The sequence below is a fragment of the Haemorhous mexicanus genome, chromosome 13, assembly GCF_027477595.1.
Source record: "Haemorhous mexicanus isolate bHaeMex1 chromosome 13, bHaeMex1.pri, whole genome shotgun sequence".
NCBI classification, from domain to species: domain Eukaryota; kingdom Metazoa; phylum Chordata; class Aves; order Passeriformes; family Fringillidae; genus Haemorhous; species Haemorhous mexicanus.
In genome coordinates, this window is record NC_082353.1 from 16,534,079 (window position 1) to 16,561,860 (window position 27,782).

Consider the following 27,782-nt stretch of genomic DNA (forward strand, 5'->3'; position numbering starts at 1 on the left):
TTCTATTTAAGGGAGAGGAAGTTTCTATTACAAAGTAGTCCCCTACCTTGGTGTAGGGGCTTTGTTTTCATTTGCTGACTACAACAGAGTGAAAAAAAGATTTGGGTTGAGGCTTTAACCAGGGCTTATCTGAGAAAAAACAGGCAAATTAATACATGACGATAGGGAAGAACAAAAGAGCTGTTGCTGCAGGAGCTGACCTAGAACCAGTCTGGCATGCAACATGTGATCCTGAGTCACACCAGGGCCACCAGGAGCTGCATGCAGTGAGCAAAAAAGGAAAAGCAAGAGCAGAACGTCCGTGTTTCTATTTTTGCTGCAGTCTGGACACAGTCCCCCATAGGTACCCCAAGAACAGGCAGCGTGGTCTGCTCCTGCAGGAGACAAAATGAAACTTGTAAGGGATACAGGAGCTATTTTGGAAGACTTCTGGGTAGCGCACCTTTTGGTGCTGTGCTGTCTTGCTGGGCAGCTCCTGAGTGGTCCGGGGGCAGATCCTGCCCTGCCCAACCAGTAAGTCTGCATATCTCTGGTTTTCAGAGGTGCAGTGCCTCGAGCTGGCTGTTGGGCGCTTCTGTAGCTATTTGTGTGACTTTTCGGCTTGGTATTAAAAGCTAGGTAAGCACAATGCTGTCTTATTAACTAAATTCTCTTTTACATCAGAAATGGAGGTAAACATAGCCATAATTTTTTTATTATTATTATTATTATTGCTGTTGTCCCGATAGCAGCTTAACCACTGCCAAAGTTTCCTCTTTCTCTAAGGGTATTTTTTTTTTCTTCCTGCAGTCTTGCAGGAATGTGCCAGGCAGTTGTTAAAACGCTGTTTCTGCCAAGTGCAGGAGGGTTATTTTGGCATCAGCCCGCAGTCCGTACGAACTGCACCGCACCAAGGTTGCCGTGCTCGAGCCGCATTGAGAGAGCAGTTCGAGAACGGCAGTCCTCGGCTGTTCAGCTCCGGCTGCTCTGCTCCCCCTTCCCTCGCAGCTCAGCTCGCTGCTTTACGCTCCTGATGCCCGCAGCCGGCTGGAATAGCATGTAAATGATATTTCAGTGTATTAATGCCCCGGTGCGCGGTGACGCACTGCAGCCTCCCCGCAGGAAACACGGGCTGACCCTGGGGCGCGCTGGCAAGTGCGATGCGGATCAGCCTCCTCCGCCAGCGGCAGTGCTCGCCCTTTAAGAAAAAGCCTGCAGTAATTTTCCATTACCCTGCACGGTCCTGTCTACGTGGCAAGAATTGTTTGTGGAGGCTGGAGCATCGCGGGTGAGGCGCAAGCCCCGATCCGGCTGCCGTTGCCTGGCTACGCGCTCGGCATGCCGGCAGCACGCCAGGCTCCTGGGAAGCACCTTTGTTCCCGAAAAGGGGTTTGAGTTGTGTTTTCACGCCGAAAGCTGAGGACAAATGCTGCTTTTCTCAAGCAGCCTGGCAGAACTGGGCTTTCCAAACAGCACAAGCCAGCCAAAATGCTCAGTAGTAGTAGTAGTAGTAGTAATAATAATAATAATAATAATAATAATAATAATAATAATAATAATATACATTGAGTCTATATCTTGTGGCAGTTTCTCTTCCTTTGCACAAGGAAATATCTTGTAATGTTTGTTTTCTGTTGCTCTGATCATAACAGTCACTTAATCAAGGTAGAAATACTGTTAGCAAAATCGTCCCCCGCTCTTGTCCTTTCTATCTAATAAACCAGACAGATCGCTGTTGTTCTGCAACTTGATAAACAGGTTTTTTTTTGTTTTTTTTATGGAAGCTCTGGAGTTCTGATAGGAGAGTAGTCTGAAATGCCTAAAATATTTCAAATGCTGCCAGCAGAATCTGCAGCAGCAGGAGGACCTGGTCTGTGTGCTGTCCCTGCTTTCTGGGGCTTAGCTTTAAGTATGGCAGCAGCGTCAGTGCAGCAGGCGTCTCCATGATGCCTCAAGCATGGCTTCAGCTCCAGGAGAGTTTATTTTATCTGTTCGAGGCTTGATACTTGTCATTAACAAGAGTTCTCTGGTCCTGCTAGCAGCCCGTGCTGCCAAGGTCTCTCCCAGCATCAGCAGACAAACTGCACTGGTAATTGTCACACAAACAAGTGTGCCCCCTCACATGTCCCCCCCACTTAGGTAATGCTGCCACTCCCCTTCTGCAGCAGCTCCAAGAACCCTCAGGAGTTGCTCCCCAGGAAGAATGAATGATTACTTTGGAGTGTCTGTCTACCACTGGAAACCTGAGAATTTAAAAATTTGATATAAAGTGGAACACGCAGAGCATCAGCCTTAATTCTGCTTCATGGAGTATGAAGCCAGAGGGGAATTGTGTGCTGGTGTTCTGGCATCCTGCATTGCACAGAGGAACAAACCTCACCCTGCAGAGCCCTGGCACAGCTACACAGGGGATCACCTACCCAGCCCCACTCCTTGGGGAGCTCCACTTGGGATCGTGGCTTTGAGGCATCTCTCCTGGGTGCAGGCATAGCCCATCCTGCAGCCCCGTCACCCTGTCACCTGTCTCCTAACCACAGCCTCTCTGAGGTTTACAGTTAAGAGATGTTGGTTTCCTGCAGCTTCTCTCGCAAATTAGCAACGTTCTGTGCTTTCTGGGTTCCTTTTCAGTCCTGTTTCCTCACACCCAGCCTTTCCACCACCTCCTCATCATCCCTGCTGCTAAGGGCTCTGTTGCTACCACCCAGTAGCTCCACTGATGCCCCGGCCATCTGGGGACCGGCACAGTGCTCCCCACCTCTGGAAGAGCCATGCAGGAAGGATGGAGCAGGGCATGTTTAGCAGCTTGGCTACATGCCATCCATCACCTGGAGTATGCTGGTCCTCCATCAGTGAAGTGTGCCTTGTTTGATGGGAACGACTGAGCAGACGTTTGGGAGGGTGAGTTTCCACATCCCTTGGTCAAAAGTTCCCATATGGGTAACTTGATGGTTAGAAACAGCACCTTATACACTGCTTGGCTCTTCGCTCAGTGAACTTTTGGACTTGTTTCATCTGTCCTTGGATTGGTTTTTGTTTGTTTGTTTGGATTTTTAAAGTAAACTACTGCCTCAGTATTAAAAAAATGTATCTAAGAAAAGATGGGTTTGGCTCTTAAAAACCAGTTGTTAGTAGTAGCCCTTTTCCTTTTCAGTGTGTTTTCAGAAGTGAAGAGCAGTACTTGGGAACTCTTTATTTTTTCAAGAAGGCACATAAACACAGAGGTGTGCAAAAGAGGCTCCCTTTCCAAAATACATCTGCCCTGTGCTATGTCTGCTCTAACACACCACCACAGTTGCCTTTGCTTGGGATTTGCTCCTCACAGGAAAATGTGGAGGATCCTGACTGCCAGAGGAGGGTTTGCCTCCCTTGTTTGTGAAGTTAGGAATGTGGGTGAGTCACTGCTTTCCTTGAGGGATGAAACCTTCCATCCCAACCCCTCATGCCTTTGTTTGCTTTTAGAACTGCAGCGCTGTTGACGGTAACTCACGCTCCTGTGGCTTCTCTGGGGCTCAGGTTTAACATCTGGTTTCACGTTTTGTATTTCCTTTTTAAAAGCACAGAGATGGGACTACATCTTCCCACGTGTGGTCCAAAACCCATAGGATCCTGAAGACCATAGGAGACCAGAGCAGGCAGACCCCCAGCTGTCCTCAGTGAGCGAGTCTGGTTTCCAGCACCACCAGGGCAGCAGGGTGTGGCTCTTGAATAGCAACGTCCCCAATTAAAACAGGCAATTTCCAACGACAAAATGAGAACAGTCTTTGAGGTAATTTCGTTTTAGGAAGGCAAGAAGAGCAGAGAAAGAAAAAAACGTGCTAGAAAGACACAAACCCTGGAGCACAGTTTTCTAATTTTTCTAGCTTTCAGCGATTCAAGCTTAGGGACCTGTGGCCATTTTGTGAAAGAATTATCTGATTTCAAAGGTTTTTAAATGCCTTGAATGATATTCCTGCTTTAGAAAATTACGTCCTTACTTTTATGGAGAGGCTTAAGTATCAGTTTCAGCTCTTTCTTTTATGTTTTGCAGATTGAAAAAAATATAGAAAAGACTTCATAATTGTGCCTTTTTTCTCAGCTGAAATTTGACATCTAAACCTGATCTTTTTTCCATATATAATAGATGGTTTCATTCTTGTGTTGGTTTTGGTTTTTTGTGGTTTTTTTAAACACTGTAAATCTGCAAGTTATTCCCAAAAGCCCAGTATTTATATTTATTCCATAGCAAGCATGTGACTGGTGTGACTGCATAATTATATCAAAATGAATTCGAGTTTCTTTTGTTGCAAAATGTTCCGGGGCTACAGATACGTTTTGAATGCGTAATAAACTCTGGGTATTGAGATTACAAGAGGTACTATCTGCAAAATCCTATGGATTAAGGTCATGCATGAGGTATTTAATTCTCCCTCCTGTGAGGTTTGATTGCAAGATAGTGTGTTCCCACTGACTTCTTAAAATGAGAAAGCTTGAAAAATTGACCAGATTCTGTCAAATTTGCTGCGCTGCTAGTGGAACTGGAGGTGTTGAAGAAACAGGGAACTGTGAGGAAGGAAGAAGCAGAGACCAGGAGGGTCAAAATCCCTGCTGGTTCACAGCTTGGAAGTGAGGAAAGACACCAAGATAACTTTTTTTTTTTCTGCCACAATTTGATCTACTATAGAATTCATTATATGAGAGGGGGCAGCTCTTCCCTCTGTTGCTGTGACTGCAGCAGTGTCTCAAGGCTGCAGTTGGGACCAAGGTTCTGTTGTGCCAGGCCAAAGGATTCGTCCTTGAGGGTAAAGGATGCAAAGAGTGGATGGCAGAAACGCGAGGAGCAGAATGTAGGTCGTGGAGGGAGCACCTCAGTCCTATGGAAATTTGGAAATTCAGTGATATCTCTTCCCCCCACCCCAAATGTATATATCAGTCAATACACCACAGAGACTTGATGGAAGGCAAAACTGGATAAAACTCTCTGGGGGACAGTCAGTCCCCAAGACCATTGCTCTCCTCCACATCTGCCAGGAGGTGGATTCAGTGAATTCTTTTTTTATAGAGGTGGCTATTCTTGTGCTTTTTTTTTTTTTCCTCTCCATAAACTATTGAAAATTATCTGATGGGAATAACTTCCATAACAGATTCTGTCATACAAATGGGGTGTATCCTTATAGAGAACAAACCACCCTGGGTTCAAGTTAAATATAGATCAGCTGCATGGACTCCTCCAAAAAAGGTGTGGACGTAACAATTTCACCCTGTTGCAGACATGGTTAGTCACTCCTGTTCTTCATGCCGTCTTTAACTAGGGCATCGCGGCTGCCTCACTGCCTGTCCGAAGGGACCTGGGTGGTGTTTGTGCAAACGCGATTGGGCTGAGGAAGGGGTGGAGAAATGCAGCTCTCAGCCCGGGATATATTTAGTGAATGCAGCTGTGGGAGGCAGCAGGAACAAGAGAGCTTTTGTATTGCCTGTGCTCTCACAGCTCACATGCCTAAATAATCTGCTAGTTTCTTACCCATATGTTTCCTCCCCCTGGTCCCCAGTGTTTTTAATTTGAATGTAAAGTTATACTTTATTTGGAATCCTTCCTAGAGCTTAAAAGTGAGATGTGTTACAGCGTTAGCCTTGGTACAGCACTTCAGATGGGGCAACCTGCAACTTTCAAGGACACTGGACTTTCTCCATGGCGACTAGGGAAATTTGACTTCATCTCTTAGGGAAGGTAGTGATGTTTGAATATACCTTTCATGTGCACTGCAGAGCTTGCCTGGGGTGGGAGCAGACCTGCAGTGCTGCTGCGGCCCCTCCCAAGCAAGTAAAGTCTGCTTCTCGCCAGGCCTGCTGAGCTGGGGTGCAGAGCCTGCTTTTGGCACCCTGGGCACTTCAGTGAGCTGTATAAACTCTGCTGCTCCTCCTGGCATCCCTGGGAGTCTGATACAATATTCACTGGTACGTCATGGGGTAAAAAAGGAGGACAAAAATAGGTTTACTGACCCACTGGGTCCAGCGGGAGCAGGTTACTGTTGCTGTGCTTTAGGACTAATTTATCTGTGCTCTCTGGCAATGTTCAGACTTGCCCCCAGAAAAAAAGGTCGAGTCTGAGAATTCCCTGTTCATCTTCTTCCCTGGCTTGTTCAGTGACACACAACAAGCCACGAGCTGGCCTGCCTCAGGCTTTAAAGGTTTATAACATATTACACTGCAGCATATAAAAATAATTTTTTTTGGTCTTGTTCTGATGTGGTTAAGGGGTTGAAAAAACAAGACTGGTGCAGGCTAGTGCTATCTGGATGGTGGAGACATCATATTTAGAGGAAGACAGACAACAGACTCTGCCACTGCTTTCCTAGAGCTTGTACGGTGTTTTTCCACCCACAGCAGCATTGCTGGGAGATGTTGCCGTGACACATCTGTTCTTGGGCAGAGCAGCATTCAGACCCTTCCCAGTCCACCACGGACAGCATGGATTTGCTGTTCCTGTGGCAGAGACCTGATATCCGTATCGGAAATGCACCTCCTGTGAGTGGCTTTTTTATCGTTCCACCACAGGCCAGCCCTGATCCTGAAACACATCCAGCTTCCATTAAAACTGTGTGGTGTACGTGTGCAGGATATAGCTGCGCAACCTTTGCATTCTGTGATCTAACAGTTTCAGTGGCCAGTTTGACTATCGAAATTATTTATTATTAAAGTATAGGAAAAATGCGTCTACGAAAAAATCTGTACGAACACGATGCCCTGGGAGTCCACACGGTCTTTTCTGTCTCGAATCCCGCGGACTGCGTGCCCGGGACTGGCTTTGTTTCCGCAGTTAAATGGTTAACAGGAGCACTAATTGGCTCTAAGCGCTCCAGCCCTTTGCAACAGATTATTGGCATGCTGGTAGGAGCAGCTCCCTTCCTTCCCTTCCCCCTTCATTATAAAAACATGTACTGTGGAGAAACCAAATACCACATGGCGCCCTGCGCCGAGCCCGTCACCGCTCCCGCTCCGTGTTCAGCACAAAAACTCCTTTTATATTTGGGAAGCGGAGGGAGAAAATTCTGGAAAGGCAAGATCGTGGCGATAGCGGCTGAATCGGCACATTTATTTACAGTGTGCAGGGGCTGGAGCCCACAGCCCCACACACCCACGCCCGTGTGGGGAGCAGTCCCGGGGGGTTTCGAAAGCGGAGGGGAAAGGCCGTTTTATGAAGGAGAATTCTCCCCGTCCGGTTTCGGCTTTGCGGGGGGCTCTCGGGAGGTACCGAGGGGCTGAATGTGAAGAGAGAAAAATAAAAGGTTTGAGAGGAAAAAAAAAAAACCAAACAAAAAAGAAGTTGCATTTCTTTTTTGCCGAGGAGCCGTGGGCGTTTTGAGGCAGCTGTCTGCAGAGGCAGGCGCCATTTCGTGAGGCGGCATTAATGCAGCGAGAGGAGACATGTTGTGTTCGTGCAGTTCGGATTTTAAGGTTTTTCTCTTTGGTTTGAAGCAAGAGGCTTATTCATCCCGCCTTCACCTTCGTTCAGTCCAAAGGCTTTTGCTTTTAAAACTTGAAGGAAAAAAGTTACGACAAACGGAGAAAACCAGGGAAAAGGGGGAAAGTTTTGAGAGTATCACAGTGTGCAAACAAAATCAGGTCTCTCTTAGGAAACAAAAAAATCTTAAGAGGTGTACATGGTTCCAAAAATGCCGTGAACTGTGTGGGGAAGATAACCAGGATGACAGAGTGGCTGTACACCCAGCCCAGGTGTGCAGGGAAAATGTGGTACATCAGGAATGTTTTAAATAGAGGATTTTTTTCTGCTACAAAAAAAAGGTCTGATTGGTCTGTGCACACAGGAAACCGGCCTTTTGTGATTTACACGAGCTGACTTCCAGGTTTTGAGATGCTAGTTTTGATCTAAAAGCTCAGACTATTGCTAGTGCTGCAGAAATGCTCTTTTGATCAAAGGAGAAAATAGGAATTGTGTCAGGAGTGAGCTCAGGCTGATGCCCTTCAGTGCAGAACTCCTGGAATAAGCTGCAGTATTTTCATTAAGGGCTTTTGGTATGGGAGTTGACTTTTTACCACTCCGGGACCTTTCACTTGCAAAATGCATTATAAGGCTCATTTGTTTAACAAGTCTCAGGGAGCTGGAAGAGGGAGAATTAATGCTGGCATTTGGGAATACAACTGATAGTGCTGCATTTGATTTTGGTTTCATGTCATTATTTTCTGCTTTCAGAGTCAGGAAAAGCTGCTCATTTATTTTTCATGTAGCTGTATTTTTCCTCCTGGCTTCTTAAGGAGGCAGAGCTCATGAAATGGTGCTGTTAAAGGCCTGGAGCTTTTGATCTGATGTTCAGTTTCAACAAATTTCTGTTCTAGAGGTTCTGCACTTTGGGGAAGGCTGCACATTATAGAGATAAATCAGTGCATCTTCTAAAAGAAGAGCTACAAAATGAGTGCAGAGAGTCTCTCTTTATTTTCCTTGCTGACCCATGAATGACCATCCCGTTGCCAGCTGACCAGTCCATAATGTGTAGCTCAGAAATATTGCAGCCGCTGTGGGAATATGGTGTGGGATTGGGAATGCTGCAGCAGTGCAGCACACTTGGGTGTGGGGCTTCTGACTCCCAGTAAGGCAGCCGTCGTTATTCCTGCTACTCACAAAAGACTTGAAAACTTCCAGCCACAGTATTGAAATCCCAGCTAGGTTTTCAAGGAGTATTAGTCATATTTAAGACTTCTCCATGTTATGTGCAGCTGAACTTTTCAAGGTCTTTGATCTCCTCGCTCTGGGTCTAAAGGTTCCTTTTCAAGCTTGTCACCTGCAAAGATTTCTTTCAGACGCTGATTCCTTTATTACAGAAAAGCCTCTTTGCCATCTCACAACTATTATTTTTCTTGATTGACCTTTTTTACTCTTCTAAGTTACATTCCATCTGTAGTTCAAACATAACCTGGGTGCAGTGCACTGATCACCAGCAATAAATGTAGAACTCTAGCATGACATCCGTGTATATCCTTGGTTTGTTTAAGACTGTGCCTTATAATGATAACATAAAGCATAAAATAGTTTCCATATATAAAATCACTTTTTCAGCATATACTAATGTGCCTTTTGGAACCTCTTAATTAGGTTATGTTTTCCCCTAAACTTAATTCCATATTATTAACAGCACTTGAGTAGATTTCAAGATTCTAATTTTGGTTACAATTTGCATTCTGTTCAGTGAGCGTGTGTGTGTGTGTGTGTGTGTGTATGTATATATAAGAAGATAATCCTTTATTAATCTTTTGAGCAGAACAGTTTTCGTTTGTGAGGGAGAAGTACTATGCCTGAATGTTCATTATCAGTACCTGATATGCTAGCCTGGAGCACAATAGCTTAATAATTGGAGTTTAGAGGGGGGGGAAGCTAGTTATTAAAGTCACAGTGTTTCATTTTCATGCATGTTATGATTGTAAATTATTCAAGCATTTGCCTTTAGCTCCTACACATATGAACTTATGCTCTCCACACATTTTTTTCCCCAACGCGTTGTATGGTTTCCTTTGTATTACACCCTAAGTTGGAGTATTCAAATGTGCTATTTAATATCAGTAGCATGTGTGCCTTGTTACAAGAAAATATAGTTTCTAAATTAAAAACATTTCATTTTGACCTATTTGTTTCTACTTCTGTCTCACGTTTGGTCTCTTCATAGCCAACAGTCTGTTTTAGGGAAGGTTTTTAAAGGCATACTGAAGGAGAGGAATAAGGTGAATTACCTAGCACAACTCATATTCTTTGTTTTACCATTATTAATAAAAATATGAGTGAAAAAGAAGTGTTGGGAAAAATTAAAATAATGGTGTTGCAATTATATCTGTATGTGCAAAGCTACAACATGCTTGCTCTTACTCTTGAAATTTAGACCTCTGCTTCAGGTTTTCTTTCCCTTCTACAGACTGGATTAGTTCACTTCAGTTGCATTTTCCAAGGACTGCCATACATGTTCATCCCTAATTCACTTCATGTGCTTCCAAATCCTTAGGACAACATTCGGTTTAGACACCAAGAAAAAACTGGAGTGATTCCATTGGCCTAAATGTAATTACTCAGCCCTGAATTAAAGGCGCAGGCACATAACTTATGTCCCATGTGTTTGGAGTAACAAGAAGATATCAAAATCTCAGCTTTTGTCATTAAAGCAAGTGTTTCTACACTTAAAACACATTTGTAGAGAGAAGTGATAGATTTTGGTTAGATGCATGATTTAATCTTGAAGAAAATAAATCTTGTTTTGGGCACATAAAACCTTGTTGGGATCCTCCTCTGGGTGAAATGGCAATGAAGGTGACAGTCAGATTTTTCAGGTGGCGATCAAGCACTGTGTGTGTCTCAGCCAAGATGTCTTGTGTTTGCTCTGCTGCTTTAATTGCACAAAAAGCCACTGACCTAATTTTGTGACAGGATTGTACCAGCAGTGTTTTCTAGGGCTGCTTACGTTTTGTCACAGCTCACCACCTAATATAAAACTTTGACTATTAAAAAAAAGTGCACTGGGAATGGTTTTAAGCTGAGACAAGACTGTCACACTTACTGGGTTGGTCAGAGAGTAGGGAAGTATTTGTTTCAGAGGGAAAATCTCTTGTCTGCAACAGTTACAGCTGGTAATTCTGGAGTTTATGTGCCTGACATGCCCAGAGCTGCTCTAGTCCATGGGCTGATGAGCTATCTGAGTTGGGTTAAGTTCTAGCAGGAGCCAGTTTTTCATGAATTGACTGTAAGAAGAAAATATAAAAGCTCATGGGAAACATCAGCCTGGCACAGGAGCTGTTTCTGGTCAGGTGACATTCTAATCCAAGTGTGTTGGTGCCTCACTACAGCAAAAATTGGACTCCGCATCTAGCAAATATTGACAAATATGAAAAAGTTTGTTTTGAGCTACAACATTAGTGGTCTTTTATATATATGGTGCACTACAACAGGATGATTCAGTGCTTTGTCACACTGTCTATGAAATAAAAAAAGTATATGCTTGTAAGATTTCAGAAAAAAAAGGTACCATTTCTTTTCCCGGCATGTGGCAATTTACTGAATAATGCATCATTTTGTCAACTTTTATATACCAATCAATAAATGCCCTACGGTGCCACCTGCACACGGGAGACGAGAATGAAGATCATTATAGAAACAGGCTTGAAACTTGCTTGAAATAAAAATCCGAGTTCTATACTCGTGATTTTGGAGACCTGGGCTGTTTTTCTTTTCAATCTAGAGTAGCTGTAATTTATCTTGTTCAGTCTGAGTGAAATTCCTCATGTTTGCAAGGCTGGTATGAAACCCTTTGCCTCCAAAAACCCAAGGAGATTTACCAAGAAAATATAGCTGTTGTTACAATCATCATCATAACTTTCCAAAGTCTCCACTAGAACTCAAATGGAGAGTGTGTAAAAATAAAAATTAGAGCTTTTAGTTGGAATTTTTTTTTTGTCCTCAATTTTGATGTGTAAACACATATTTGTGCTAAGCCTGTTTCCCCTTTTCTGATCATATTCCTCAAACACTTAAGCAATCAAGCTTTACTGGCTTTTGTTTGCAGGAAATAAGTTTCAAGGATGGTCAGGTAAATGCCTTTCAGGAAAATAAACTTTAAATGTGCATAAGGAAGTAATCATGCTAGAATTTCAAAATATCTGAACTTACAAAAAAAATTAATTTCGTTGTCTAGATCTTCTAAAAATTTTGCAGCTACATTTAAAGTCAGATATTTTGAAGTTTTGGCTTAAAAGTTATAAAATGTTCTGACTCATTATGTAACAATTCCATAACATATTGGAAAATGGGAGAACAGTATCTGTTTTGAAATGTAAGATGGGATTAGGCTCCCTTAATTGTGCTGATGTTTTTTTTTTTTAAATAAACTCTTGATAAAACAATGACCACAAAACACTCCCATGACTCTGCAGACTCTGTTTCCAGCTGGAATGGTGAGATAAAGAACAATGCTTGCAGCTTCTACCATTTAAAGTGATTTTAAACCCTATCACCACGCCTAATCCTTGTATGGTTCCAGTCCTGCAAGTTTGCAGGCAGGGAACTTGATCAGTTCAAGTGTGTAAGCCAGGTCACAGCATCTGCCTTGGTGTGCTTTGCCTCTGGCATTACAGTCCCTGGGAAGGTGCACTTTAGTTTCTTATTTGCTTTCAAAGGTGATGTCAGCAGTAAGCAATAATTTTTCCATGTAAGGAGACTTGTAATACCTTGTTAACACTTTCATAAATTCCAGTGTCTAAGTGGAGACAAGTAAAATGGTCAGTATTTCTCTACCATGTCCCAATCCTCTTATAAAAGTTTTCCAAGCCAAGCAGAATAGTTTGTTACCTAAAAGGTGACCATGAAAAAACAGAACATTCCATAGAAGAGGTAGGGGCTAAAAAGGGGGTAAAGAAACAGATTTGTTGTTCCAAGCTCTAGTGGTTTACTTTAAGAAGCAATTAAACATATTATTATCCTATCACCCACATTCTTTAAGTTTGAAACAGTCTAGAGTTTTAACTTTCATAAGATTTCACCAGAATAAGGACTACTGCTTCTTTCTGACTTTCTTATACCTCTGAGGGTGCCATTTAAGGCAATAGCTGTGTGTTAGACATTGACCAAATACAGCATAAATACCTTGACTGAGATGGTGTCTATTTCTTACATCCATTTAAGATGGCAACAAGGGTTGGTTTGAAGATGATCTGTAAAAAAAACAGTCTCAAACCTTCTTAAGAAAAATGGATTTGATTTCCCCAAAAAAAAGTGTGTATATTCCCTAGTGGAGTTAATATAAAGCATAATAATTAATCCTCTCACTAGACAATAGTTGCTGGTCTGCTATTTGCTTTATTGTATACAGGAACTCATGCAAAACTGAAACAGCGAGGTGTGTCAGTTGTTAAGGCGCTCTTGGATCTAAACTTTGAGCTCAGGCCACAAGATCATGTGTACAGTAACGGTACTGACTCTTTGATACATTGTGACCAACAAGCTAAAAATTTGCTTAGGAGAGACCATTAAGTCCCAAAAAATATGTTGAATCCATTTCTGACTTCCATTTCGTCTTTATACTTTTTATTAGTAACTTACTTTCCTTTGAAAGCAGGAATAGAGAGAGCTGAATCTTGGTTAGAATTGCTTCATTTTGAATAAATTGAAAAAACACTGGGGTTTGGCTTAGATCGAAAGATTTTTTTTTCTTTACCATATGTTTATAACACTGATAAGAATTTGTTTCTAATTATTCACAGTAATAAATCTTTTTTTTGCTGTTCACAAGGTTCATCATTCTGAACATGAGCCCCATAGAAGTGGCAGCAAACCCCCCATATTAACATAATCTCAGTTTTCGGTGTTAAAGCCTAGGAACAAAAAGGGCATGTGTAAAAGTTCTCTTTATGTGTGTTGATGTGTTTGCAATTATTCATTACCGGCTGGAGCAAAAGTCTGGATTTCAGTTCCAGTTCCAGACTTGGAGCAGAATGAGCATCATGAGTTCATTGCTAGAACTGAGTTTTATCCTTGCTGCTGCTGGGTTTATTGCTTGTCTTGTGACAGTAGCAAAAAGCTTTAGCTGGGATCAATACACCGTAATCATCTTCACCAGTCACATGGGGAATGTGGTTCCATCTTAGAAGGTGAATTTGTACCTACTTGAGCCGTTACTGTGATTTTAATAGTCAGTTACTAAGGAAGGAAACAGAAGGGGCAAGGAAAAAAAACCAGATTATTTTTTTGACCAATATTTTACATGTTATATACAAAATCTGAAAATAGACCCCCTGCTTGATTCAGGACAAAGTGATAACTTCAATAAACACCCAGTTCACAGGAAGTTAAATGCCTCCCACAAACAGCTCACTGTGCTCAAAGGGCATTCCATATCCTGTTTGCATATTCTCTGTCCAAGTAATCTAAACTATTCTGTTTGGCCTAGGGTCTAGGAAATTGGCATTGATTTCTTCTGAAAAGTGAGAGTTTTGGTTGAAGAAAAGTTTGGCGACTTTTCTTCAGTCTTATTCAGACTCATGTTTTCTACTTCAAAAGACAGATATAATACTTAACCATTTTGTCCATTTTGTCTTTTCATTATATTTGTGTCTCCAAAGATCTGTGGGCCATGCTGTAGAACAGAGAATAAACTGCTTCACCAACCTTTTGGGGTCCTCTGGTACAGAGGGCAGGTTGGGACAGGTGGGGAAGGGACACTGCCCTGTGGGATCACAGTGTGCCTTTGTATGTTGTATCCCCTAAGGGATAATAACATGGGGCTGGGGGAAGGAAGAAAGGTTCTAGAAGAAAATAGAGTACCAGAAAGTCAGGTTCTGTGCCTCCATCTGGAATTCCAACCACAGACGCAATCCCAGAAAATAGTTCCCAAATTAGTAATGGAAACATTAACTGGTGTCATTATTTTCAGACATGTGGTTCATAAAACATGGCTGAAGTGTTTGGTCTAATGATACACACAGGAACAGAATGTGTTATCTGAAAAAGAAGGAATTAATTTTATAGAGGAAATTTCAGTGTAGAAATGCTGAATTTAGTAGGCAAAAAATGGGGTGACTGCAGAGGCAGTAGGAATGAGAATTTTGTTCCACTGTTTCATTAGGAAGAAGAATGCAAACAGTCTGTTCCTGGTAAGGAACAGCAACACTGTGTGAGGGGAGCCATGGCTCTGCAGAGAGTGACTGTACTTGTGTTCACCTCCATGCAGCTACTCAGGGCCAGGGAACAGAGGAGGTCATGGATAGTCGTGGAAGGATTTTCAGAGCTGCTTCAGGTTCTGGTGCCTAGGAAGCAAAAGAGCAGCGCTGCACCTATTTAATGAAGATATTAGACTTTGAGTAATTTTTTTGTTACACATAGCAGCAATAGAGTAACACTTGCAGAAACATTGATCTATAAATGCACGTAGGGTTGTTATGTTTTTGGGTTTTTTTAAGAGGAACAGTCTCTTACACTAGACAGTCTGGTATAACTAGAGAAAATCAGATAACAGTCTGAGCACACAGGTTAGGTCTTGTTCAGGCACAATCTCAACTCTGCTGGCTGGAATCATACTACTCTTACAAGGCACTATTATGTCTAGAATCTCTGATCTCTTTTCTCCCTTTCATCTGGTTATGCAAGTGATCACGCATATATTCTGCTAGAAACGTACTTGTGTTTTGGGAAGAAACAAGAGAAAGGCTGGAAACTGTACATGGAATTTCTAATCTTGGTCTTTGCTGTGAACTTCTACCATGCAGGATTGGCTGAAAATGCTGACATAAGGAGAAGTGCTGTTGCTACCCCCTGCTTTCATCTGGATCCTGCCCCCTTTTTTCATTGCTGGTGGTTTTCCAAAGAGGACAACATCTGAGTTCTGTCTGTGCAAGCACCTTTAGATACAGTTATATCTGAGCAGTTCCGCTGAGAGCAAGAGGATTGGCCTTTGCAGGAATCTAAATGGGAAAGAAGTTGCAGAACAGGCTTTCTGCTATCCATAGCCTCTGTAGACCAGAACTTCAATAATTCTTCTTGTGGGAGGGGGAAAAAAGGCATTTTGCTCCTTTTCAATGAGAAGCTGCACCAGCTCTTTAGTACCACCACTGATTCCTTGACTGGAGGTCTCATGCTGTCGCAGCTTTATGTGGGTCACCACCATCCCTTCTCTGAAGATGGTAACACCTTATCCCACTGTCTACAAGTAGTATATATCCCCTGCTATCCTATACACGAGGTCATCTTTGCTCTGTATTTTGAAAGGAAAAACAACTCTTGACTCAAAATCGTAGGGATTAATGCTTTTCAGCTGGCCACTTCCTTATGGTTTTTCCAGGACTCAGCTCAGGAGAGAGCTGCCAAAGTCCAACTGCATGATCTCTAGTGCCAGACTGGATTCTGAGGCCTTCCATAATCATTTGAAGTATTGTTAGTTTAATTCTGTCAAAATTACCCAGGTTCATTAATATGAAAAAGGAAGATATAGACAATTTCTTTCTGCTTTTAATGGAGTCACCTGGACAAATGAAAGAAGGTGAAAAGTGCGCATACTATTCAAAGTGGCTGCTGAAGTGAAACTTTATATCAGTAAAACTGATATCAGTTCTGTCATGTTTGCTGTGTGTGCTTCTTGCAGAGGAGCACAACTGGGGCTGGCAGAGGATTCATGGCAGTGACCAGGAATGTGAGGGATGCCTTTCCATCTTGCTGATATCTGAAGTGGTTTCCATAGCTCTAGTCAAAACAGGAGACAGTGAGGCTGGCACTGAGAGTTTCTATGGTGTTGGCTGAAAAAAGCAGGATACGTAGTTTTATTTGTGCATCTGTTTCTGAGCAGCAGTAATGGGGGATTGATGTGGCAGACGGGCAGGTGACTGGGTTGTGCTGGCTCTGTGTCCCAGTCGGGCTCTGGAGCTGAGGGTGCACAACAGCGGGGTGTATCCCATCAGAAGAGAGGGGTTCGTGGCCCCTCTTCTCCGTGGGGACCCTGGGGGGTGAGCTGTTTCTGGCTCATGTCAAGGGCTGATAACAGAGGTGGTGTTTGTGGAATGGCGGCAAACGGAGCCGTGAGATGCGGGGCGCCAGCAGCCAGCTCAGGGGGCTGAACCCCGCTGTGTGTCAGTGCAGGCAGGCGAAGGTATGAGGAGATCTCTGCAGTGGGGTCTGGCAGCGCTCAGGCCCAGCGCGGTCAGGGCTGTCCTGGGGCACTTCAGGTGGGACGGCCCGGCCAGGTGCGGCGGGGAGGGGGCGGCGGCCGCTCCGGCTCCCGCTCCCGCCTCCCCCTGAGGGGCGGCTGCTGCGGCCGGCGCGCGAGGAGGCGGCGGGAACCAATGGGGGGCGGCTGAGGCGGGGAGCGCAGGCCAATGGGAGGCGGCGGCGCCGGAGCGCGCGGGGCCCGGGCGGGGGGAGGCCAATGGGGAGCGGCGCGCTGCGCGCGCGCAGCCGAGGGCGGGGAGGGGCGGGGTGCGCGCGCGGTGCCGCCCCTTCCCCGCCGCAGTGAGGAGCGACCGGGCGGCCATGTTGTGCGGGGGGAGGGGAGCAAGGAGTTGAGAGGAGACGGCGGAGGCTCCCTCACACACACGGCACAAGATGGCCGGGGAGCAGCCGCAGCTCCCGCCCGTCTCCCGGCGCTGTCCCCGCCGCTCGCGCCGGAGACGCCCGGCGGGCGCCCTCGGTGCCGCTCCCGGGCGCCAAATCGGGCCCGGCGCTCTGTGGGCTTCGGGGCTTCGGAGGGCGGCGAGCCGGGCTGCCGAGCGGGGCTGCCGACGGTCGGGCAGCAATGGCGCCGGGCTGCCGAGCGCTGCCCGCGCCGCTCCTTCGCCGGGCGGGCGCGGGGCCGCCCTTGGCCGCGGGCAGGGAGAGCCGGGAGCAGCGTCCCGTCCTCGGGGGCCCGGGTGCCTGTCAGCGGGCTGCTCTTCGCCGGGTAAGTGCCGGAGTCTTCGGGCTCCTCATTGTCCTTTGTCCTTGGGAGGAAAAACAAAATGTCCTTGGAGCCGGGAGGGGGAGGGGGCGCTGCCTCCCCCTGCCCCCTCCTTCCCCCCCCGCCGCTCGCTGAGGGGACCTGCGGGGTACCCTCGGGGACCCCCGCCCGTGCCCGAGACCGGGCTGGGCTGAGGGGGAGCGGCGGGACACGGGGAGCCCCGGTGACCCTCGGCGGCTGCGGGCGCTGCCTTCGCTCTCCTGCAGCACCCGGGAGGCTCCGCACGCCCTGTCCCCGATGCAGCCCCGGGGGGAGCAGCGGCGGGTTTTTGCTCCCCTGTGCAGCACCGAGCACAGGGGGGGCTGCAGACCGGTTCCCCCCCAGCGCAGCGTTCAAGGGGGCTATCTGCAAACCAGCCTTGAACTCCAATGCAGCAGTGGAGGGAGGGGGGAGAGGTGAGGGCTGTACGACAGCATCACTGAAATGTTTAGCCCCGTGTCTGTGTAAAGAGCGTTTCTTGCCCGTCGCTGGTCGGATGGGGATGTGTTTTCGTAGTTCCTAAGAACAAAGACGCCATGTCCTTTTCTCTTAAAAATAAAACTTGGAGTGGTTTTTCTGTGGGGTGTTGGCTTTTAACTCTTTGTAAACCAGTAAGAGAAGCAGGCTGCAGATGAGACAGATTGGTACTTTATGAAACAATAGAGAGAAATTGATTTCACTGGAGAAACAGCAATTCAGGTGCAGAAGTTTAAAAGAAAATCCTAGGAATTACGTGCAAATTTGATTTTACAACTAAAGCGGCAGTGTAGAAACTTAAAAGCTTGAGAGAAACAAAGCTCGGTCATGCCAAGTCTACCGTTTAAAGTTGGCAAAATACTACAGTTGTGATTTAGGCGACACTACCAAAAGAAACGAGTTACTTAAATACGAATTACAAGATAAGGAAACGGATGAGTTTACGTCTGACATGGAAAGCTTTAAAAAAACATTTAATGGTTATCAGGTTTGTTTTTATTATTCAGTTTATACGTTTTTCGGAGATTTCACAGTTACTTCTTTTTACAAAACGTTTTAATCGTCCTTTCGGTGTTCTGATAATTTAGAAGTTGTACAAGACCTATTGCAAGACTTTCTGAAAATGCAAGTTTAAATGTAATGCCTGACGTTTGTTTTGGGTTGGCTTGCGCTCAGCAATTACCAATTTAAGGGTAAAATTGTAATTTTAAATATATAAGGTCGCTGTAGAAGAGCAGAAGGTAAATACTAAAAACTTAAGCTTTAATTGGAGGTTGTGTTTAGCCATATTCGTTGGATTTTAATGGTGTACGCTTGTGCAAGGTTATAAAACTCTTGTGCAGATTTTATATACTGCAGTTGGAGGTAAATCTACGTTTTTCGGTACTTCCTCTGCAAATAAGAATCTGTCATTGCAACAATTGAAGTTAGCCCTTTTTTTGAAAATAGAAATACAAGTTTTAGCAACCACTGGACTTCTGTCACCTTTATGCAAAGTGTTTGGTGTCTTTATTTTAGATTTGGATTATGGTGGTTTTATAACCCCAGCAACAGTTCTGCAGTGTAGAACAGGTTCTGGCATACACACTTTGCCCTTAAGAAAGTTCTAGCTTTAGGTGGGTGTCTGCTAGATCTGTCTTAAGTATATTACAGGATAATTTTTAAATAGTTTTGATTGGTTTATTTTAACAGCTGAAAATAAAATAGCAGGTAATTGTCCAGAAAATAAATTACTTGTAATTCATAATGTGTTTTATTTAATAGTTCTGCAGCGGATTTTTTATATTTAAGGTGTAGGTGTTTGAATTTATACTTCTTTTAATCCAGCATAAAAATGGTTTTTAAAATTGTAATTTTACAGAATGATTCTACACTTCTAGAGTATGAAGTAATGCTGGTGATAAATATAATTGCTGCAAAATAAAATGTTACGGCTTTTCACAAAAGGCAAGAAAAGTTGGCTAGAGGTTGTGCAAATATGGTGTTCCTTGTGTTAAAAGAACATAGCTTGAGATCTGATTAAAGGTTAAAGAAGCTGAAGGCTTTAAAACTGTATTCTAAAGGACAAAAAAGATTGGTTTTTTGGGGAGATGAAATAACTTAGGACTTAAAATTCAGAGAAGCTGATGACAGAAGCCATTTTAAAATAACCTTGCTATCAGCAAAGGTTTTATTTAATTTTGTATAGTCTACTGCTAAAGACTTTAATGTGGAAAAAGAAAAAGTAGAAGGGCTGAGGGATATTGTGTGATAAAGTACTCAGTAAAAAATAATCTGAAATTTGAATTTTAGTTTTAAGTCTATCAAAATTAAAGTAATGGGAGACAGAAGAGTTGACTGCAGTTATTCATGAAAAACACATATCATGCATGTTGTATGTCAGTCACTCATCTCCAGTGGGTTTTTCTTCAGCCAGGAATGTACAGCCACTCATACTTTTATTTTTAGAGTTCAGTTCAAAAGACAGTTACTGTGATCATAAGTTTTTCTCAACTTAATAATTATCTAAAGATTGATAGATTTCAGACATATGACTAATGCTGCTTTTCTAAAGCGAAATACTGAAAATTTCCATACTTTTGTTTTTTCAGGTAGGATTTCGTGAACAGAACCTTTATTTCCTGACTAGCTTCCAGAGGATTCGTTCATGCCTTTTTTCCTTAGGTAAGAATGGTTGTACCTTGTGTTATTATATTAATTTCCTTGTTATTTTTTTGAAACTGGAAATTGCCTTTTTGCTACTGTGCTGATGTGAAGAAAAAAAGAACTCATTTTTATATGGAGGGGACACATTTTGTAATTTGTCTGGACTTGTAAAAAGCTTTTCTTTGCAGTTACAGGTAGATTGTCTTCATATAATGTCACGTTTATGTGCTGCTTGGGTATAAATTTCAGTTTACGAAGGCTATTTAATAAGTGTACTGTTTATTTTTATTATATGGGTACTGTGTATTGTATTTGGTGGAAAAGGACAGTATTTGCATATTAACTGAAGTTCTGTATGTCCCGTTTCACCAGTAAAAACCTGCATTAAACTTGGGAAATGTTTTAGGTTTTTTACCTAATGAGTTTGTAGCAGTAATGTTTGGGGAAATGGTAGAATTTGTATTTGAAGGTAGTAACCCAAGAAAATTTATAGAGAAGGAGATTTTTGGGGGCCTGTTACGTATTTTGGGGGACTGATGCTTAACGATGATAGAATATTGGTTTTGTACCGTTGGTAAAACTTTCGTTTATTCAAAGACATTTTCTTCACGTGTTTTCAGAAAGTTTGTCAGTCAGGAATGTTAGGACTTATTTAAAGAGCTTGTGCGTACCTTGATTTTAGACAAACCTGGTTTTGTTGTTTTTTATCTTTAAGGGCTATTACTGGATATTGTTCTTCAAAGATTCAGATGACTGGTTGGGCAACAGACCTTGAGCAAAATTCTGTACTGTGCGTGCCAGGTATGTTACACTGTTGTGGGGCTTTTTTTGCTTTGTGCTTTTTGTTTTTTAATCATCCTGGAATGTGTTTTTTTCAAAATAAACATTAAACATTTAAGTTTCAGTGTTTTACCTTGTTGAATTTATTTTCTTGTGAGCTTGGTGCATTTGGAAATTGCTAGTATGTACGTACTACAGCAACGTTAAAGTCTCCTGCATCTTTGAAGATTTTATTTCACTCACAAGTACAACTTTTTAACAATCTGCTGTGACCATGTTGACATGTGGTGAAGCCAAAGGATTGTCATCTCCTAAGGATATTGTCTGATCAAACTTCAGGAATGCTTTTCCTTAGTTCAAGGTATTGGTTTATTAGCAAGGGACGCTCATAAGCTTTTCCTTTTCAAGAAATTGCTTGTACAATAAACTTTAAAATTCTGGTTTTGGTGTAAATTTTATTCTAAAAGCCTGAAGTGGTACCCAGTTGTTACAAGGTATCTTGCTCTCCTTGCATTGTAAACAAAGCATCTTTTTGATGTTTATTTATTGTTTTTACACTTCAGATTTTGCATTTAGGATCAGAGTAACCTTTGAGTCAGGCTTTCACCACTCTGTAATTAAAAGTGGGGTATCTTGTTTGCCTGTCTTAACTGGTTCCTTTTCACAGCTTCCCGTGCTCGTGTACTTCTGTGCGTACTTAGGACCTCAAAGCGTAAGGTGTCTTCATGAGGACACGTGTATCAGGAGTCCCAAAAATACGTTTGATGATTTGCTTTTTCAAGTTACGTAATTCATCATGATAACCAAAAAATACAATTGTGAGCCCCCATCTGAGTGCAGCTGGTTTTTGTTTTTGTTTTTTTTTTTTTTTTTTGTCTTGGGTGAAGCCTTCAGTCTGTTCACAGAAAAGAGATTGTACACAATTTTCCATACGCTTTACAAAAATGTCTCTTCAGGTTGTAATAAACCTTTATCTGCAGTGAGTCACTGCTGATGTTCAAGGTAGAGTTCAAATTATATTTATAGATATTGGACATGTGCCACCGTCATGGATGTCCTGCAGCAAACACAGCTAACGAGCAAGGTGATATGTCAGAATGTTCCTGCAACTTCATCGTGTGGCTGTCTGATGGGAAGTGTGAGAACTAGAAGTTTGTGTTAGGAGTTATCTCATACCTTAAGAACAACCAGGCATATCTAAAATCCCACATAAGTTTTCAGTTTAGAGAGTCAAAAATTACAGATACTTCACAGTCTGTTACGATAAAGGCAGGACCAGGCTGGGTCAGACACGAAAGTCTGATAACGCTGATGGGATTGAACCTGGCAGACTTGACTTATATTCATGATTTTAAATTCTGAAATGTCTGAATCTGCAATTTCTAACTGACCTGCTCTTAAAAAAAAAAGTAGAAAAGTAAAATTTAGAAAATCACAGTGCTCAAGAACAGATCTTGCCTGACCTGAGTGTTTTGTGATAACGATGAAATTCAGCACTTTGATCTTAACGGTCTTGCATCTTTCCAGTATTGTCCTAATGCTGGTAGTGCTGAATAGACATTACAATAAAAGCAGCTTTAACTGTCCCTTTTGTGAGCTTTTCAGAGCTGCCTTTTCTTGCAGCAGCTTGTTTTCAGCTCAGGTGGCTTCACCTCTAGGTTAAGTAGACCTCATTGGGTTAGATGCACACTACTGGGACTTGAGGGAAGTTCCAAGTTCATGGCTATGCTACAGCATGCTCGTGAGGATTGGTGGGGGTCAAGGAGAATCTCTCAGGTTGAGTCCAAACCTTCTCAGTAGAGGAAGGTGTTCCTCTGTGGGGATACAAGCCCCTGTTGAATATTCTCATAGAATAGATTCTGGTAGCGTTGACAGTGTTCATGGAAGAGCATTGGTGTGGTGATACACATACTCTTTGTCAAAATACTTTGTTAATTAAATAATACAAGAGAAAATGATACAAGGTCATAGCTTTTGGGTGTCTGACCTTGCCTCTTACTAAAAAAGGAGATGCAGTGTGTGATGGTTAGTGCCAGTCTTTAGGGAAAGGAGCCACGGACCTATGATGCCAGGCATGTTTTGTGGGGTAGGCTGTACTGTGTTCGAGTGTCTGTAATTTTAAAACAAGAATAAGCCACAGCTATTAGATAACATAAAAAAAGTAAATTCATGTTTATTTTTAAATAGGGGATGGATTTTTTAAATTACTCAGGCTACAACAATTACAGCAGGTAGTCTGATTAAAAGATTTTGACATTAGATACAGGAAATACAGCTGTTAACATGAAAAGTTAATATCTTTGAGCCAAGACTTCGTATTTCCAAGCTCTGCTTTCTGGCTTGTGGCATAAACCAGTAGCTTTGGTGATTTATTCTGTAGTTGAAGAGTGAATGTGTTTCGGATGTAAAAATTAAAGACTCAAAATAAGTGGATTTATTCTGTAATAGTGAAAAAATAGCTATTGTGAATGAAATGTAATATATTATCAACATCCTTCTGCTGTTTTTACAAAACTCATTGCTTGGTTTATCAACTCACTTCCAAGAAGAGAAGTGTCACTAGTACTACATGATGTCATTCTGACACACCAAAGATTCATTTTGCACAAGCGTGCTGAGTTCAGAAGAACAAAACTGCAGTGGAGTCTTCATAACACTGTCATTAGAAGAAGGTGCTTTTTGGTGACAGCCATATTAACTATTACCCTCATTAAAGTTTCTGTCAAACTACCATAGCTGTGTGCCTGACATAGAACTAAACAAACAAGAGCCGACTTGGAAGCAATGATGGATGTGTAGCTGTGCTGTGAATTATTAAAAATGGATGAGAGCTGTAAACTGAGAGTCTTACAGTAATTAAATTTACCTGCCCTCATATAGATTGTAGTTTTTAAGTGGCCTTTTTTGAGTGAAATGATTCAAAGTAACACTTGTTTCCGTGGTTCATTTTTCATGCCTTGGATGACTGGTGGACGCATCATGGCTGATCAGGGTCCAGCAGCCATGTTCTGTTTCTTCTAAAATGGTGGATGGGCACGTCACAGAAGTTCTGTGCTTCCATTTAGTAGCAGCTGCTTGTGCGCATTCAAATACATTTAAAAATATCATTAATACATTTTTAAAACTCTAAATTTCACATGCATTAGGATATTCTACATGTTTCTGCCTGCCTACTGCTATTTTTTTTTTGTTGTTTCCCTTTTTAAAGACTTTTTCCATATTAAGAGTTTCAAGTAAATTACATCAACAAAGAAATTAACATCCTGCTCATCCCATATTTCTTTCTACACCTCTGAGTAGCTGTCAAATGGAAGAGAAGAATTTAGAGGATTGCACAGTACGCTGTCACTGGATAGGTTCATTAATTTTTATGTATTTGAGGCTATATTTCAATATAAGTAGATTCTGAGAGATGACAAGAGAAGTGGTTTGTTGTATGTGTCAGGAGGATAAATTTGAATGCCTTCTTTCATGTTGTTGAAATTTACCATGAAAAGGGGGTTCATGAGTTGTTTTAGAGTTTTAGGTCTTTCTACCTTTGCTTAAGGTAACTATTAGGAACAGATTAAGAATTTATTGATGCAGATTGCCAGTAGGCCTTTTCAGGGTCAGATTTCCACATCTGGACCTTGCCCATACATGAGTAACTTTGAGATAGCATAGATAATTTGTTCCACATAAATGTTACGTAATTGCCCTGCATCTAGCAGATACCTCCTCTCAATAAAAAGAGCATTTTATTTTCTGTTGTGAAGGGCAAGTCAGTTTGCTTAAGCATACTTCCACTTGCTTTTTGAAAAACTTTAATGAATATATTTTGTGTTGTTTTTCCTCAATGAATTTGTGGACTGGGTCTGAATTTCTTGGGTTGTTTCCAGGTTCTTTAATAACAGGGTCCTTAGTGATACTTAAATTTTTTTTATAAAAATAACTTCTGTAGCACATGCTGTGAGCTGGGAATGGTTGGGTTTTTTGTGTTTGTGGGGGGTTTTTTTGTTTGTTTTTTTTATGAGGGCTTTTGTAATAAAAGCTAATGCTTCGTCTTGTAGACATTAAGGTCTAGATCTCTTTTATTTTTTAATTTATTTTAATTCAAGTGTTTTAATATCCTATTTTCCCTACAGATGTGTTGAGGAATTGATTTACTCACTGTAAGCAAAATAGCTGCTCTTGGTTGAAGCACTGGTAAGTTGTTATTCCTAATAACATTTACTTTTTAGCTTTAAAAAAACCTCAGCAACCACACATGGCTATAATGTTTAAGTGGCTGAAGGCTTTGGCTGAATACATTCTGAAGGTCATTAGTGTGTTGCCATGTGTGCATGTGTGTTTCAGAAAAGCTTAAAAGGACCCTGGATCATTCCTGCTGGGCTCTGGGGAAATGAGCAGTACTTGGATAGTGCTCTCTCCCTGCCTGGCTGCAGAACAGCTTTCAGATCTGATTGTAGTTCTGGGGGCTTCCGTGATTGGACTCCAGATTTCACTGAGAACTTTTATATCATAGTTGTGCTTGTTCAGAAGGGTTTTTGGTATGCAGATGTCTGTCTCTAGAGAGGTACTACACACAATTTGGATAACAAATGGTGTGGAAAGTATAGCAGGAAGAACTTGCTGTACAAGCATCTTGTGTTGTTCTTATGCTTCTGTCAGGATCAGTGGGAGCCTTTGAGCAGACAGTAACTGTCTCCTGTTCTACAATTGTTCTGTTTCTGTTCTTCATTCATAAAGCTTTGGCTTTGCACAAAATGATAAATGCCAGTACAGTTTCCTGTATTTTTTTTAAATTAAACTGCTAGCTGATAGACTTGAAATCATTCCTCATTTAGTCAAAACAAAATTGGCAGGCTTGAGTAGGTAAATTAATTCAGTTCTTTACTGGATGAATATAGGGACAGAATTTTTTCCCATTTCCTTAAAGGGATTTGGTCTTGACCTTTTGTTGTCTCTGGCACGTTTTGTGACTTTCTTGGGAGTTGCTTGTGGAAAGACCCAAGTCCTTTTGTCTTTCTCACTGCTTCAAAATCAGATTCCTTGATTCTGCATATTTAATTAGGGCATCCTTTGCATTTTGTGTACATGGGCTAACTTTTTTTTATGTGAAGCTCTATTCCTGTAGCACTGTGCTCTGGAATATATGCTTTTCTTTAAGAGACAGCTTCTTCTAGTCTGACATGCTACCTGATTGAGCAAGGCCTTCCTTATGCTTCAGACAGCTTAGGAAAATGTTCCAAGATGCAAATCCACTCATTTTAGTGGCTAGATGACAGTGAATTTTAGCTGTCCCATGGCTGTGTTTGTTAACAGAGAGCCCTCCAACAGCCACTGCTTTCTGCACTGCCTCAGGTGCTGAGAAAGAAGCTGATTTTGTACTCCAAAGTCCTGTGCTTCTCTTCCACTCCATGGTGTGCAGCCTAACATAGAGCCCTTCTGAAAAGGAAAAGGAATTTGTGGGAGAAGGTACAGACTTTGCCAGGCTGTCTTAGTCTGGCCTCCTGCTGCTTCTGGGTCCATTTCATTTTGGACCAGTTTAATCAATTGAGTTTTCAGTCCAGAAGTAGAAAAAGATGTAGCAAAAGAGGTCATGGACTTCGAGGAATTAAGTTTTTAATGTGTGTACGCAAATTTAGTTTTGATAAGTATTTAATTTTTTCTGCTACTGTTGTCTGTAAGTTTTATTACTTTGTTCTTTCAGAAGTCTTAAGCTGTTTTTTCCACTGCAGGTGTCTGTTGAGCAGTATATTTCTTGATATGTTTCTTCTCCAGCTGTTCCTCAAAAACTCTTCCAATGCTATCCACTGATGCCTTCCTAGCCCCAGTCACCTGCTAGAGTCTCTAAACATGTGACTCATGTTCCACTTTAATATTGATCTTTGTGTGATTGCTATGTTCCTTTTTTGTTTTTATCATTGGGTTGTAAATTAGCTATTGTCAGATCTGGCTCTTTGAGTAGAACTTCGGTTTTTCAGTTACACACTGAGTAATTATTCCATCCTTTCCTGGTTTACATCCTTACCTAAAGGAAAAGGTGAATGTGAAACCCTTAAATGACTTTGTTGAAATAGTTGTCTACAAAAGAAGTTGTTTCTAAAAGCAGTAGTGAAAGTATTGCAATGTGAACGATCTGGTGTTGCATTCTCTGGTTAACATGGTGTTTAGTTGAAGCACTGATTTTTATTTTTAACTCTCTTTTTTAAGAGAGATGAGAAAATACTCAAAAACACTGGGGGCTTTGTTAAAGTTGGCATACTTTGCTTAATGCAGTAAAATTTATTATTTAAAAATAATACTCACAAAAGAGTGCTTTTGTGAATAAAGCCATGTCTTACCTGGAATTAACCTTGAAATCTGAACAAACCTGGCAAATAGCCTTTCTTACCTAAAAGTACCCAAACCTACATGAGTTGTGCTTTTACTGCTCTGCTTAAGGAACATCTGATGGTGGTAAAAGCAGATTTAGGGCTGTCCAGAGCACTTAGTTCCTGCTAAAGATGCTACAGAATAAAATAATGGACTTAGCTGCCAATAGAGGACACTCCTTTCCTCCAGTGTAAAGGTTACCAGGGGTGTTGTTGAGAGTAAACTCTTGCTTTAATGAATTTTGAAGTGTAGAACTTGAGGTTTGGTTTGCTCAGAACCTCATTTTGTCCATTCAGCTCCCTTTGTTGGAGTGAATTCCCTTTCCCAAGTAGGTCACCTCGGTTAAGAGTTTAAACCTCAGATTTCATTCTGGAATAGTTTGTAAATGTATTGGTGTCTAATGCATGGGAATTGTACGTGTTGGGCTTCAGTCTCACCCTTTAAGGAATGCAGGGTCACAGTGGACCTCAAATGGCTGAAGCTGTGGGTTTGGCCATAAGGAATGTCGGTCGTTGCTGTGATCTTTCAATACAGCAACAAATAATTGCAAAAAAAGCTGAAGAGGAAAACTTTGTAAACTCAGATGTTTAGTAATTGTTGCATTGAACCTTTAGGCATGTT

General features: G+C 42.2%; 1 protein-coding gene across 10 annotated transcripts in view; it reads left to right on the plus strand.

Annotated features, from left to right (window-relative positions):
- Positions 1–517: 517 nt before the first annotated feature.
- The window catches only part of CHD2 (chromodomain helicase DNA binding protein 2), an 87,530-nt gene continuing 60,265 nt past the window's right edge, over positions 518–27,782 (plus strand). For 3 of the 10 annotated variants that reach the window (XM_059858583.1, XM_059858592.1, XM_059858591.1), the window contains exons 1-4: positions 16,948–17,366; positions 19,970–20,042; positions 20,740–20,825; positions 24,929–24,989. The gene's annotated coding sequence lies outside the window, so the exon portion shown is untranslated. Of the gene's footprint in view, positions 619–2,605; positions 2,878–5,386; positions 5,684–5,885; positions 5,911–16,947; positions 17,367–17,795; positions 18,367–19,969; positions 20,043–20,739; positions 20,826–24,928; positions 24,990–27,782 lie in introns of those variants that run through there. The other 7 variants (XM_059858590.1, XM_059858582.1, XM_059858587.1 and 4 more) reach the window with 6 other exon arrangements.